We start from the raw sequence: 16051 nt of genomic DNA on the forward strand, positions 1-16051 counted from the left end.
GCCAGCATTTTTGTTTTCTAAACAGAAACCTTTCAAAAACCCTTAAAATATTTGATCATGATCAGGGGCGCCTGGGTGGCTCAGTCGGTTAGGCGTCTGACTTCAGCTCAGGTCACAATCTCACAGTTCTTGAGTTCAAGACCCACATCGGGCTCTGTGCTGACAGCTTGGAACCTGGAGCCTGCTTTGGATTCTGTATCTCCTTCTCTCTCTGCCCCTCCCCCTTCCCTGTGCATGCTCTGTTGCTCTCTTTAAAATAAATAAACATTAAAAATACTTTTTAAAATATTTGATCATGTCATAAAGTCTCCAGGATGGAAATTTAGAAATATTTAACTGCAATGAAGTAAATTTCTGTGGTGGGTTGCAGTGAAGTCCTATTTATGTAAGCACTTCATAAAAAATGAAATCATTACAAATCCATTAATATCTAGAGGGTGAGGTTGAAGCCCATGGGCTTTCTACAAGTTTTCTTCAGATCAAATTTACCTAATCTACCTCTTTAGTAATATGAGATTAAAATATAGATACCATTTCATTGTTTTTTTTTCCCCATTATGTTCACCATTGCTTAAAATTATCAGGGAGAAGTAGCATTGCATTCCATCTTTCATACTTTCAGTATATATTTCCTAGATTGGGATATTGTTTAAAGTGAGGATCTCACAAAACAGAAAATCTGCAAAATTGGAAAATATCTCTTAAGCAAAAATTTGACCTTTCCAGTCAGAAATGCTATCACCCTGTAGAAGCAGTTTTAGATGCTTACGCAGTGGTGTGCTGCTAAATGTTTAAAAATGACCTGGAAAATAGGGAATGGGGATAGGAGTGGAGTCCTGATTTTGCCATTTGCTGATTTCTTTGGTGTAAAAACTCCCACTGAGAGGAATATGAGAAACCTCTGGTTTTGTATTTTACCTTTGTAACTGTTCTGTACATCTAAAACTATTCTAAAATGAAAGTTTGTTTTAAAATAAGATTTTAGGGGTGCTTGAGTGACTCAGTTGGTAAAACCTCTGATTTAAATCTTCTTGATTTCTGCTCAAGTCATGATCTCACAGTTTGTGGGCTCGAGTCTCACATCAGGCTCTGTGCTAACAGTGTGGAGCTCGCTTGAGATTCTCTGTCTTTCTGTCTCTCTTTGGTTCTCCCCTGCTCACACTCTCTCTTGAAATAAAATTAAAAAAATAAATAAATAAACAGACAAACTTAAAAAAAGAAAATAAAAATTTAAAAACTCATGGTGGCCAATTTCAAGCCACCAAGGTGACATCACTAAACACAGGGTAGAGTTGGGCAGAGATAAGCACAATCAACTGTTGAGAGGAGAGAAAGGGGCTCCAATGACCCAGCAGGACCAGCACTGTGTAAAACGCATCAGTCCCGATGTTGCCAGAATGGATACAGTAACAGCAGCCCCAAAGCACTGGGGTCAGGATAACCTGCAGAGCCTGTACCACAAAAGTATTTAGTGGCAAGGTCATTTGTGCCACATGTTTTCAGTCCTCTGGCTTTTCCTTAGAAGGATTTGCAGAATGGATCACTGAATCCCAGGATCCTACAGCAGTTTTCCAGTCCAGTGCTTCCCTGGCTTCCCTAGTATAAGAATCAGCCAAAACTTTTACTAACAACAACATCAGCAAAACCATTAAACCCTCAACCGACTACAGTTGAATCCATTTCTGGAGAAGAGGCTTGGAAACCCCAGAAAATTCCCATCAGTAAGAAAAGTTGGAATCCCCTGACCAGCTCAGTCTCCTGCCCAGTTGGGAAACTTCCTTACAACATATTTCACATGTAACCAGCCTTTTGTTCTAACTTGGTCTCAAAACTTCCACCAATGAGAACTGTGAACAGACCTAGTGCAAATCTTTTTCTCTACTACTCACCAGCCACATGACTTTGAGAAATTCACTCGGCCTGAGTTTAGTGTCCTCATCTGTAAAATGGAGGTACTAAATGCAAGCTAATACAAGATAGACAATGATTTGCAAGCTTGGCTGCATGTACATGTCACCTGGGAGGTTTTAAAAATCCCAAGGTCCAGGCTACACACTAGCCCATGTAAACTAGAATCTCTGGTGATGGGAATCAGGCATTAATATTTTAAACCTCCCCAAGTTATGCCATGTGCAGCTAATGTTAAGGAACACAGAATAACCAGCTAAGATATTTGCAAGGACACCCAATTCAGCAGATAGATAGCTATAATTATTACATTGTATTTTCTTTTACAGAGGCATAGCTACAGCAGTCATCACTAGATTATCAAGAAGCAGAGTTTAAGCATCCACTCAGTGCAAGAAAATAAAAGCCCCTTTTCTGGGTGATCTCTGAAGAGCTGGGCAAGGTATTTACATGGATAATGTCTTTGCTTAAGTTTCTTGGGTATAGATTTTTTTCTTGTTTACAGTTTCAGATTCTTAGATGACTTCTTCTCACATCTGTGTTGTCTGTGGTGATTTGCCAGCTAAGCTTCATCTCTGGAGAAATCACTGAACACAGTTTTGCTCCAATGCAGGTAGCTAAGTGAAGGAGGGAAACATTTCTGAATAATTTGAAAGGAAAAGAGGGGAGTGGGAGTCCCTTAGTAAAGTGCTTCTGTCAGAGCCAATGGAAGCAGATGCTCCAACAAAACAGGGCTCAAAAGGCTCAAGCAGGAACCTTCTTTCTGTGTGACAACGGAAGGTCCAAGAGGATCAATTGCATTTAAAACCATTAGCACACGAGTTTTGATCAAAGGCATTATTCTAATGTCACCTGTCCCTCAATCTGGAGATACTTATGACATAGCCTGTGATTAATCAGGATGACAGTCACAATTAGGAGAAAATAGAAATTAAGATGTCTTATTTCTATCAGCTTTACTCACAGCTTGTGCCTACTTCTGCCCATGTGACTGTCAATTCAACCCTCTGTGAACAGTGGATTGAAACCTTGTTTCATTTTTTAAAACCCTTCATACCATCGGGCTCTGAATCAAAAGGCAACTTGCCATTATGTTTATGTTAGAGTGATAGTAATTAGAGTGACCTAGAATTCCCTACAAACTATCTCATCTTAAGAAACACAGGTTTCCACTTTGGCTGTCTGCATAGCTGTCAATCTATATAGAGAAGAAACCAAAAGGATAAATTAACTTGGTGACTCCTTCAAAATGGTATTGATCCAAACATATATCAGTTGACAACCCACCCTTAGAGGACAAAGGACCTACTGCCATTCACGGAGTAAATAAATACTTTATAGATCAGTAACACTGTTGTTTCCGGAACTCTCTGAGAACCTGGCTTTTTACAAAGCTGTTGCCATGTTGAACGCCCTGTTATTATGAAGAGATTATTATCATTTATTTTGTTTCATGAATTTTACTTGTTTTTGCTGCCAACAGTAGATGTTTCTCTCATTCTGGAAGAGAATAATATGTTATAGCAAGAGAAAAACACTTATATAATGTAATATAGCTTTTGATTTGGGCCATGTTTTCAAGGGCAAATCATAGCATAACAACAGGAATTTTGAGATGTAGAAATAACTTAAATCACTAACAAAAGACAAAAGATGGAGCAGTGGAATGCAGGTGAGAGAAAGCTTTAAGTTGGCTCATATTTTATAGCAAGGAATCAGTAAGGATTTACTTAAACTGATAAATCAAGTACAGTAGTTCAAGTGCATTACTTAAAGACATAAATGCATGCTTTGATTTCTCTAAATTTTTAAAAAATAGCTTCCACTCACATAAAGTTTATATGTATGTACATATAATAGAAGTATATATAAAATAAAAGTAAAAATATCTTTATATTTTTATTGTTATTTGGTTAAAATATTTTTATATTTTTATTGTTATTTGGCCATATATTCACATGTAAAATACATAAACATATATGTAATATACTGATAATATCAACGTATATAATTTATTATGAAAATAGATTATATGTAGCATATATACACATTATATTTGTCTATAGTATATAAATATTTATGTATAAATTATATATATGTATTAACACATGTACGTACACACATAAATACATATTCCTATATACATGCATCTGTACACACACAGATCATCCAAGGTATGTGAAAAACCTCAGCGACTCATTTTGAGGACTCATTCCAGAGGCTGACCTGCCCTCCTAGTGAGAAGAAACTCCATAAGTCATAGTTTCTTCTCTCACGGTTTTTCAACAATCACATTTTATTTGTTGTTACTAACCTTATTTTCAGATTGAAAACACCAGGTATATGCAACTCAAATTTTCAAGAGTGCTAATTCTACTTCCATATTTACTGATGTATTTAGGGAGTGGTTGAAACAAATACTGTAATTAACATAAATACTGAGAAAATGTAACAAAACTGATAACATTAAAGACAGTAGAAACAAGGCCCTTACTAACGCATCAAGATTATAGTCCTTCGTCTGCTCCTGTCTTCTTGTTTGTGCTTAAAATTTTTAATAAGCTGATGTATTGTTATCCTTAAAATAACAATGCGTAAAGAAAAATACCCCAAGGAAACATGAAAAGGTCAAAATGCAGGTGCATTTAACTACAAAATAGTTTTGTATATATACATAGTTATAGTTATATATATGTTAAATATATAATTGTCCCATAATTATAGGATTATATTTACCAGGTGGTATCAATGACATTTTTTTTTAAGTAGAAAGCGTTTTTTTTAAAGCTACCTCTGCATTTCAAGGAAAAACCAAACACCTCTTAAAGTAAAAATACAAGATGAATAAGTAAATAAGAAATATTTAAGTGCCAAAGATAGTCTTTAAAGTTAGAGCAATAATGCTCATCTAATTCTACATATAGATAATTACTAATTAGAGGAAATAATTATAAAATGCCTCAAAATTTCTTTTGAAAAGTTTGCCATTTCCGGTAGCTCGTCTGCCATTTTTTGAGATAAAAGTCATGACATTCAGCCCCTGACTTCCTGAGCTTAAAATTAATCTGGGGAGTTGGGGCCAGCCTCCAGGTTAATTAGAAATATTTGTCAGTTTATTGCACGAAGTTGCTCATCTGCATGCTATATGTTTTCCCTACTTCTTCTGCCCATGTTTTAGGTCTGGCTCTACCATTACTTCAGTCCCTGATCCTCCCTTCTAAGGCTCATTTTATAACACTGGGTATATTACTACTTTAATGCCCTAATAGACAACTAATTAAAATACTGCTATTCCTTTTTTCTGCAGATGAAATAGTTACTATTAAAGAGATGAATATTTAAAAAGTTTTTTTTTTAAATGACTTGCACTTCTCAATTCAACTAATTTGCACAGCATGCTTGCTATAAAGACAGAGCCATTTCTACTCACAACAAACCCTGTATCTAGTTGGTGATTTGAATAAGTAAACAATAAGATTTATATTATATGATAAAAGCATCAGTAGAATTCTGTTCAAGATACTCTGAATCAGAAGGAAAGTAATTAGTGCTGTCTTGGAGAGTTTCCCATGGGTTTTGATCTGTGCATTGAATTTTATAGAATGAGATACAGTTCACAAGAAGAGTGAGAGATAAAAATAGATTCCTAGGTCAAGGGCATAAAATGGTATCCACTTAGGGGATTTGTGTTGTTCTAGATTTTGGAGATGTAATCTAATAGAACACACTTCCCTAAGAGCTTTAGTATTCTATTTCCTAACGTAAAAAGTTATTTTAAAATGCTTCTATAGTCAGGGTGGGTAAAACTCCATTTCTTCCTTGTTTAGTGATACCTATTAATCTGCTCCTCTCTGGGTGGGCATAATTCCACCACTACAGTTCTTCACACATATTCTCATGTTTGTCTCTTCCTAGACTGAGTTCCTTAAGGTCAAGGACTGTGGCTCTTTGCTCATCTCTGGATTCTTAGTGTGTTGTCTTCAATATTATGAGGGACAATGAAAAAACTTTGTTGAATAAGAGAGTAGTGTCTACAAAGTAAAATATTTCACCAGTGGGTAGCCAAGAGATCTGAATGAGAAAGAAGGTGCTTCTGAGAAACAGAGGTGCAGTTGCACTTGATTTTGGAGAGGCTCATTGAATATTTACAAATTTGCACATTTCCAGGGTCTTAATAGGAATCCTGTGTAAAGCAGAGTACTTTACCTCATTTCCCCTGTTAGCTATTGGAGATTTTCAAAACTACAAGCCTCAATACCATTGCTTTAATTCATGGTACCTTTTTGAGAGCTCTCATCAGCCACCTGTATTCCTTTCCAAAATTCAGTTTTGGGCCATTTTATTACAAATAAAACAACTGTCTGAAAGTGAGAATTGTTAAAAAGTAGAAGGGGTAACTAGGAACATTATTCTGATGCTTTCTTTAAACACAGAATACTATTTTTAATCTATCTTGATTAATTAGAGGATAACCATGCACAATGCCGTAAGTTCCTCCCACGTTCATCCAAGGCCTCTGATTCTCTTTGTGCAGAGGGGTTCTTTCCACTCTTTTTTTTTTTTTTAAATTTTTTTTTTAATGTTTTATTTTATTTCTAGGAGAGAGGAGAGAGAGACAGAGTGAGCAGGGGAGGGTCAGAGAGAGAGGGAGTCACAGACTGAAACAGGCTCCAGGCTCTGAGCTGGCAGTCAGCACAGAGCCCGACGCGGGGCTCGAACCCACAAACCGCGAGATCATGACCTAAGCGAAAGTCGGAAGCTTAACCGACTAAGCCACCCAGGCGCCCTGGGTTCTTTCCACTCTTAACGCTGTTAGTTTTGCAGATGAATAGTGTAACTCTTAGCTGAAATATTCTCCCTTAACAAGCAAATGTGAGTCACTCTTATAAAATGATACTATTCCACAAAAATCACTAAATTAATGGAATCAAAATGGTTTCTTTGCAGGAACAACTTCTCAGAAATGAAATACAGTTTTACTCAATCAGAATTATCGTTGATTCATTGTGGGGTTTAGCATGCTACCTTGCATATGTCGTATTTGTTGGTTAACTGCATGAATAAATTAGGAGCCAGTAGTTCAAAATAAATAAAGACAAAATTCAAATTGTCTGTAAAAGATAAAGGCCTTATTCAAGGAAATGGAACCTTATAACTCTTAAACATTAAACTACTACCATCTTATTATACTATTTCAGGCATAACACCCATACAATAAATATTGTACCCTAAGAAGAAAAACCTCATTAAGCACAAAGGCAACTTTATCATGAAATAATGAAGCATAATCTTTGGCTCTTCTCATTTGCAAAGGCCCCTTCTACAGTCTTTGGAGGAGTTCCAGCAATGTTCACACAGTAACTTGTTTTTTTAATATTTCAAAACATCACATGCTTCCCACATAATTGTTTGTCTCTACTCTTCTACTTTGCTTCACTTTCCTTCATGTAGGAAAGGTTATCAGGATTTGGGTGTACAGTCAGGGAGGGTGAGTTGAAGATATGTTTGACTTAGCTTTACTGAGATACATTATGTAATTGTCATCATTTCCATGTACAGTTAAGTTATTGCTGGCTATCCAGTGTGGGAACAGATTTCAGGAACACCTTTACCCCTCATTATACCAACCCGTACAGGTCCATGACATCTAGATATAGGGCCAGAGATTGAATCAGAGGATGTGAACTTCTGTTATAATGTCTGGAAGGTAATAACAGTAAAGGACAATAGAGGCTTGAAATGGACCAGACCAGAGGAAATTCTTCCAAATTGCATAATTCACATTTGGAAAATACCTGATAGAAGTTTTCCAAATTTGATAGAATCTTTAAAATGTATATGACATTACATTGTCATGTATATGTATTAGACATTAGTTTCAGCAGTACATTCAAGTGTGAATATATTTATTGAATTTAAATTTGTTAACTTGAGGACTATGCATCTAAAAAATGCAACATTTCTAACCATGTACATTTCCATTCACTTGGAAAATCATTTATCCAATTGTCATACAATTGACTCTTCCAGCAATTAAAGCCAACATTTAATATTGCTATTCCCTATTAGAAGATAACTATTGTCCTTTACTAGACTCAAATGACCATTTACTTTCTACCAAATAGCAGACATTAATAGAATCGACTCACCCAGTCAACTGTGCGGAATTGTTTAAAAGGACAAGGGCATATGTGTGGGTGAGGGGACAGCCTATTTTGTAGACCTTTGATAATGCCTGGTATCTTATGTAAAAAATCACAGAAGAGTTCAGAATTTTTGAAATAACAATTGACATTAGTTTACTCTGTGTGTGTGTGTGTGTGTGTGTAAGAGAGATAAAAATGGATGGAAACTCTCTCTGGAGGGCTGCTAGGTAATTTTTTGAAAATACTTCCTCCAAACATCCTAATGAGGTCTACAAATCTGTTTTTCAATAATTGCATGTGTTGGGAGGAGGAAGTGAGTGGCTTTTCCAGTCTGGTTCATAATATCTCAGTTTCTCAAAAAGATAATCGGAATCAAAAAGAGCATCAAAAGGAAGTCCGAAAGGAACTCAGAATCCTTTCAACATGCAATCCTGTGTTCTCCTTTAGGATTTTAATACTTTCAAGTCTCACATTTAGGTCTTTAATTCATTTTGAATTTATTTTTGTGTATGATGTAAGAAAGTGGTCCAGTTTCATTCTTCTGAATGCTGCTGTCCAGTTTTCCCAACAGTATCTTTGTTGAAGATACCGTCTTTTTCCCAAGGGATATTCTTTCCTGTCTCGTCAAACATAGATAGTATCCTCTTTGATATCGACCATAGCACCTTCTTACTAGTTATGTCTCCTGAGGCAAGGGAAACAAAAGCAAAAATAAACTATTGGGGCTTCATCAAAAGAAAAAGCTCCTGCACAGTAAACAGGCAACAAAACTAAAAGGCAAACTGTGGATTGGGAGAAGATATTTGCGAATAACATATCTGCTGATGGGTTAGTATCCAAAATCCATAAAGAGCTTCTAAAACTCAACACCCAAAAATGAATAATGCAATTAAAACATAGGCAGAAGACACAAATAGACATTTTTCCAAAAAAGACATGCAGATGGCCAACAGACATATGAAAAGATGTTCAACATCACTCATTATCAGGGAAATACAAAACAAAACCATAGCCAGTTAGAGAAGTACTGATTTTAATTCAACATAAGGTAAACTTTAGGCATCTATCATCTCCCAGCCTAAAAATTAGCAAGACTGTTGAAAGAGGCACAATTTTCCCCCATACTTGTTACGTGGCTCCAGTTACCAAAAGATTTTCTATGAAAATGTTAAAACATAAAAATATAAGTCCATGATTTAAAAAAAGGTATAAAAAATTCCCATAAAACCTGTCAACATTGTTCCTTATTCTACAAAATGGCACCAGTAAGAAGAGTGAAAGATGTTAAAAACCATTAGACATTTAATGGTCTAATGGTTTTTCAAAAAAACATTTCTGAAATGAGCTTTCCCGACCTCCCTTTCCGCCTAAAAACAACTTCTCATGGAATTCATAAGTCTCATAGACTTTAAGATCTCTGGAGGGAGGGTAGAGCTTTTATTACACTTTTCCCCTGCAATCTCTTAGATAAGGGGAGAGTGCAGGCAATGTTCTTGTGCCCCGGCTCTCACTGCTTCTCAGTTTAGAAAAAGGCTGAGGAATTGGGGTATCTTATTTCTAATGTGGGGACCTGTGCCTGCAGAGTAGTCTGGAAGAGTGCATTTTGGGAGTGGGTGGGAAAGTCTTACATAAGCCTACTCCATTTGCTCCCTTCTGGTGAAGAAGAGGGAGACAGTGAGATACCAGACCTGTCGGCATAATATGTCGCAGCTTATAACCCAGCCCGTGCCTTCCAGAGCTCCCCAGAGGATTCTCTTGCAGTCACTGGGAGGGATATTGCTAAGGGTGACCCTCCCCTTTGGGGGGAAAATATCCCTGAATGTGCTGATGAGGCCATCCCTGCTGAAATCAAAATTGCAACGAGATCACCTCACACCTGTCAGAATGGCTAAAATCAGCAACACAAGAAACAATAGGTGTTGGTGAGGATGTTGTTGAAAGGGGAACCCTCCTTCCATTGTTGGTGAGCATGCAAACTGGTATAGCCACTCTGGAAAACAGTATGGAGGTTCCTCAGAAGGTTAAAAATAGAACTACCCTATAGTTTAGCAATTCCACCACTAGGTATTTACTCAAACGATACAAAAATACTAATTCGAAGGGATACATGCACCCCAATATTTACAGCAGCATTATTTACAATAACTAAATTATGGAAACAAGTCTCGGTGTCCATCAACCAATAAATAGATAAAGAAGAGGTGGTATACATATATACAGTGGAATATCACTCAGCCATAAAAAAGAATGAAACCTTGCTATATGCAGCAACATGCATGGAGCTAAAGAGTATTATGCTAAGCAAATAAGTCAAAGAAAGACAAATACCGTATGACTTCACTCATATGTGAAGTTTAAGAAACAAAACAAATGAACAAAAAGGAAAAAAAGACAGAAAGGGGCAAACCAAGAAAAGAGAGAGAGAGAGAGAGAGAGGGAGACTCCAAACTATTGAAAACAAACTGATAGTTACCAGAGGGGAGATGGGTGGGAGGATGGGTGAAATCGGTGATGGGGATTAAGGAGTGCACTTGTGATGAGCACCAAGTGTGGTATGGAAATGTTGAATCACAATATTGTACACCTGAAACTAATATTACACTGTATGTTAACTCACTGAAATTTAAATAAAAACTTAAAAAAAAAAAAAGATGCAGAGAACCAGCCTTAGGCAGCCACAGACAGTAGACCCTGTGTGCATCCTGACCGGAAGTAAGGTTGCAAATCTGCTCAGAAAGGGGGTACCTGCATCCCTGTTTGCCCCTCAGACACACAGCATGTTTGTTGTTGGCTCAGCTAGGCACTAGGGTTTAGGTTGGAGTTTTAGGCAGAGAGTAAAAAAATTCAAGGGTGGGAACAGATGTTCCTCATCTTGAAGACTCTGTCCAGATGCTGCCACTTGAGAAGGGGAAAGAAGCAAGTAATTCAGCAGGGCTGGGGAATTGAGGGTTTGATGCCAGGCTATACGTTGCTTGCTGAAATCTCCCATTCCTGCCTCTGCTGTTGTACCGTTGCCAGCTCCCTCTCGTCTGTGAGCATTCCCCAAACAAATAGTGCTGGCAGTAACACCAAGCAACACACAGGAAGTTGCAAATGCATGAAAAAGTGCACGTCTCTGGTAAGGAACAAGTTTAACCTTCTTGTATGGTGGTGGTGGTAAGAGAATGTGCATGTATTTAATGGTACATTTGATGTTAGTCGTCTAGGAAATGAAAGGGACACAGAGAAAACTACTCCTTGCTCACAGACAAAAGTGCTTTTTCTTGCCCGAGGAGAGAAGTGGTTTCTGTCCTCTGCTTAGAGGTAAAGAGTGAGATAAAGAGGAGAAGGAAGAAAAAAGGTAAAGCAAGGAGATGTTTTATGTAAGCAACTGCCCAAGCCCTGAACCTTCCCTCTTCTTGGGCTGCAAGTCCTCTGGCTTGGTTCCAGTCACAGGCTATACCTGGGGGTAGCAAGATGATTGAAGTAGCTTGTGTTTCTTAGGCTAGTAAAGAAATCAAAGAATCTAAAGAAGATTTCACCAAATCAATCTGTCTGATCCTAGGACCTTGGCTTCTGTTACAACCCTCCTGTTCTCTCCCATCTTTCTGCCTTTCCTTCATGCATCTCAGCCAAATCATCAGATATTTACAATCCAAACATTTCAGGAACAGAATTTGAAGTGTTTGCTCCTAAGACTGTTACACATTAGATTTTCCTGTTGTTAAAATATGTGTGCCTCTAGACCCACATGGCAGATAATGAGGCCAGCTCACTCAGCAATCATTCCAGTGCTCTTCTAGCCTGTCTGCTGTTGCTTGCAATCTAAAGACTAGTTTTCCCAGATTCTTGTGTAGCTAAAATTCCAGACAATTTACATTCTGTCAGGCAGATCCTGGGAGACTCTGAATGTATGCTGTGTTTCATAGGAGAGTGGTAGGCTGTGTGGCATGCAGTTTTCTGGTGCAGATGCTACAGAGGTTATATGGGGCTGGAGTAGATGGTTTTGTTGCTGTCTTCTTGATTCAGTGGGTTCTTGAAGAGTCCTCTGCTCCCTTTGGAGTGTATCTCTGCTGTATGTTATAGTTTGAGAAATTATTCCTGAAAACTCTCAGTGACGGTTTCATAGGGTCTACCAATGAACGTGGGGCCCATAAAAATGTCTTCAGTTTAAACCAGCTAAGAACCTGCCTGTAAATTTGCTCCACTTTATTGTTGGATCTAGAAACCAGGGAAGAAAAAGTTAATGTGGGAAGAAATCAGACAAACTGTATGCTCCTCTCTCAGACACTCTATTTATGCTAATTGAAGATTGACTACAGGATGAATCTATATCACTGTGGGTGTCACCATCTTCATTCCCAAGCTAGATTGCACTAAGTTTCTAAAATCTATCCTGCAAGCTACCAGGTCACATTTATTCAGGGAAGTCTTAGGTCCCCCAAATTATATTTTTATGTAGCATTTACAAAACTATTTAATGAACTTTAACCCAAGTGGCTCACTCAACACCGTGTTGTTAGACATACATCTGGGTCCATTGGTTTGCTCATGCTCTGAAAAATATTCTTGGGTGCCTGGGTAGCTCTGTTGATTAAGTGTCTGACTCTTGATATTGGCTCAGGTCATGATCTACGGTTTGTGAGACTGAGCCCTCATTGGGCTCCTCGCTAACAGTACAGAGCCTGCTTGGGATTGTCTCTTTGTCTGCCCCTCTCCTGTTCATGCACATGGGTGAACACGTTCTCTCTCTCTCTCAAAATAAGTAGATGAACCTTAAAAAAATTCTTCTTAGTTGTAGGCTTTTGTTTAGGGTCCTGTAAGCTCAAATCCCAAAGTATAGTAGAAACTATTCTGTTTGAAGGACTGTAAATAATACAGTTTTCTTCAAAATGATTCTACATGATTGGAGTTTTGTTGGAATATTAAAAAAAAGTATTATATACCACTTTTTAAAATTATATTAAAAAAAAGAAAAGAAATTGGGAAATCTTGCCTTGGAATTACCTTATATACACATATTCCCATTAATCACTCAGTAAGGAGAATACAAGGAGAGTCCCAAGTTACTGTACTTATTAAATTCTAGCTGCCTGTGTTATCTCATTCTCCTCAGCATGTGGTCCTTAAAACTGCTTCTGGTACATGCTTCCATAAAGTGATAAAGAGAGTTAGCATACAATCAGAGAATTCTAACCCTCAGTGAAAAGGTAGTTTTACCCTTTTGAAGAAGATAATAAGATTTAAAACACACAAAAAAGATCTATTTTTCTACTTAACATATATTTTGGAAGCATAAAATGATATTTATTAGGTCAAAATATGATGGGGATCTCTGAAATGAAACTTGTAAGAAGCAGCTTTATAGATTGTATAAAAACAAATTAGAAATAAAAGTAGATGCAGTTTCTATGAGCATATTTTATTAGCAGGCAGGTTGTCTGTTAAGTAGTTTGGCCAAACCAGAGATGGAAATAAAATCTCAAAAAGAACAATATGAAAAAAATGAGAGCATAAGAAACTCATTGGCTAAATAAAGGTTACAAAATTGAAAAAAAGACCAGAATATGATTTTAAAAATAGAATCTATAGGGGCACATGGGTGTCGCAATAAGTTAAGTGTCAACTATGGATTTCAGCTCAGGTCATGATCTCAAGGTTGTGAGATCTGGCTTGGCATCTGGCTTTGCGCTGGCCGTGGAGCCTGCTTGGGATTCCCTCTTCCTCTCCCTCCCCTGCTGGCATCTAAGCTCGGATTCTGTTTCTCTAAAAAAGAAAAAAATATAAAATATAAATCTATAAAGGAGAGAATAAGGCCAATTCTTCTGATCCCAAATTAGAAACAATCTGTTTTTCACCTACCATTTACTTAGCAATGACTATGTGTTAGACTTGGACTAAGCAGTTATTAATAGTCACCATAAGATATTTCTAAGTCTTCAGTGTATGCTGGGCTTTGTGAGGTGCTACAAGCATGTAATCCTTATCCTGACAATAACCTTAGGATTATCTCAGGAGACAAGTATAACTATTAACTCCTCTTTGTGTCTAAAATTAGACACGAATTAGAAATTAGAAACTGAGACTTGAGCTCCTGTTGGTTTATTCCACGCTTGTTACTGTTAACTTCTGTACTACCCTAATTTTTTCATGGTCTTATCATTAAAACTGAAACTCCTACTAAATTGTACCAAATAGACATGTTCACCTCTGTGACTGTCCTTAAGTCACAGCCACAAGAAACCCATTTAAACACCAAATAAATAAAAACTGAAAAAGAATCTGCCAGTGTATCAGTTAGGACATTTACCTGACAAAGACAAACTCAGTTTTGTCCAAACATACATAAGCAAAGCAAGACAAAAATGAAAGGAAGAAAGAAAGAAAAAAGAAAAAAACAAGTTCAGTGGCTGAGGAGACTGAGAAGCCCAAGGGGGCCGTATTACTTTGCAGGCACAGGCTGATGCAGAAATTCCAACAATGACCCCAGGCCTTGAGCCTTCCCTCCCCCTGGCCTGCAAGTACTCTCTGCCTTGGCTCCAGTTACAGACAGGCTCCACCTGGCAGAAGCAAGATGGTTGAAGCAGGTTTAGTCCTTCTCCTTGCAACTTGGTCAAACTAGATCCAGAGCTCACCTGGATGGGAGCACCAGTGTGCCACTCGAGTCACATAGCTGGAGTCATATTGAAACTATCATTGTGTCCAGACAAATGGCTTGTTCTGGTTGGATTCAGCTGAGGTCTCATGCTCCACTCTTGGAGTCTGTGACTGGTGCTCACTATGCTACAAGAGTCAGGCATAAAAGTAAGGCAGAGCCCTAAACAAAACTCAAGCCTTGCTAACAAAAGAAGAAAATGGATGTGGAATTGATCATAAAAACCATAGTAGTAGAATACTTAATGTTCTAGCAACTGAAGTCACCATTTCTTGTTTTTTTTTTTCATTTTCTAAAATGAAGTGTTGATGTAGATGATTTCTAATCTGACTCTACATTAAAGTTCTATCGAAAGTCCAATAAATAAGCATTATTTGTTGGCAAACCTCTACTTCTGTATCTGATTTTCTTTTCTTTTTAATGCCTGTCCACCAGGTAGTATGGCCTCTGATGTTCCATTCACAAATACCATCTTTTCCTGTGCCGCTTCTGGGTGCTTGGTGAATATAAATGGATATATACATACTTAGGACATAGTACACTCAATCGATATCTTTAATGAAAACAGGTTATAGTAAGTGTTACTGCATTAATAAATCACCAGCCCTTACTAACATGCTCACATTCATTAATGGCTGATACAACTCTATTGTGGGATGCGCAGTGGGTACCTTTCATGACCTTCAAATTCAGCCTCTGAGATTGTAGATAAAATGAAGCCTTTCTAATTACACAATCATAAAAACCTATACCCAGGAAATCAGACTAATATAATATTCTATGAGGTATTAAGTTCTGTGGGGCAAGGGTTTATCTTAATTATCTTCACATGTTCTTTTTTTAAATTTTTTAAAATGTTTTATTTATTTCTAGGAGAGAGAGAGAGACAGCATGAACAGGGAAGGGTCAGAGAGAGAGGGAGTCACAGACTGAAACAGGCTCCAGGCTCTGAGCTGGCAGTCAGCACAGAGCCCGATGCAGGGCTCGAACCCATGAACCGCGAGATCATGACCTAAGCGAAAGTCGAACGCTTAACCCACTAAGCCACCCAGGCGCCCCTATCTTCACCTGTTCTAATGCCTTGCACATAGTCAGAATTTAATTGACGTGGGATAAATGCTGTAATCTACTGCCCCAGAATTGGCAACCCATTAGGCGAATATATATATAAGCAGCATCAACGTTTTTATGAACGTGTCATTGGTTCATCCAGTAAAAGGGTGCCAGACAGTGTTGCAGTACTAAAGATACAAAGGTGAAATAAAATAGACAAAATGCTATTCTTCTAAAGCTTACATTCCACTGGAGAGACAGGGAGTGAATTAATAAATATTACAATGTTAGAAGCGATGTGTGCTAGAAA

The 16051-nt window shown here is 37.6% G+C and overlaps 1 long non-coding RNA gene across 3 annotated transcripts in view; it reads left to right on the forward strand.

Moving 5' to 3' along the window:
- LOC120237659 overlaps window positions 1–16051 on the forward strand; it is a 127101-nt gene that overhangs the window by 13939 nt on the left and 97111 nt on the right. For all 3 annotated transcript variants that reach the window (XR_005530008.1, XR_005530010.1, XR_005530009.1), the window contains one exon: window positions 2238–2350. This is a non-coding gene — a long non-coding RNA (uncharacterized LOC120237659). The remainder of the gene's footprint in view (window positions 1–2237; window positions 2351–16051) is intronic.

Source organism: Hyaena hyaena, unplaced genomic scaffold (genome assembly GCF_003009895.1).
Source record: "Hyaena hyaena isolate Hyena2069 unplaced genomic scaffold, ASM300989v1 scaffold_188, whole genome shotgun sequence".
NCBI classification, from domain to species: domain Eukaryota; kingdom Metazoa; phylum Chordata; class Mammalia; order Carnivora; family Hyaenidae; genus Hyaena; species Hyaena hyaena.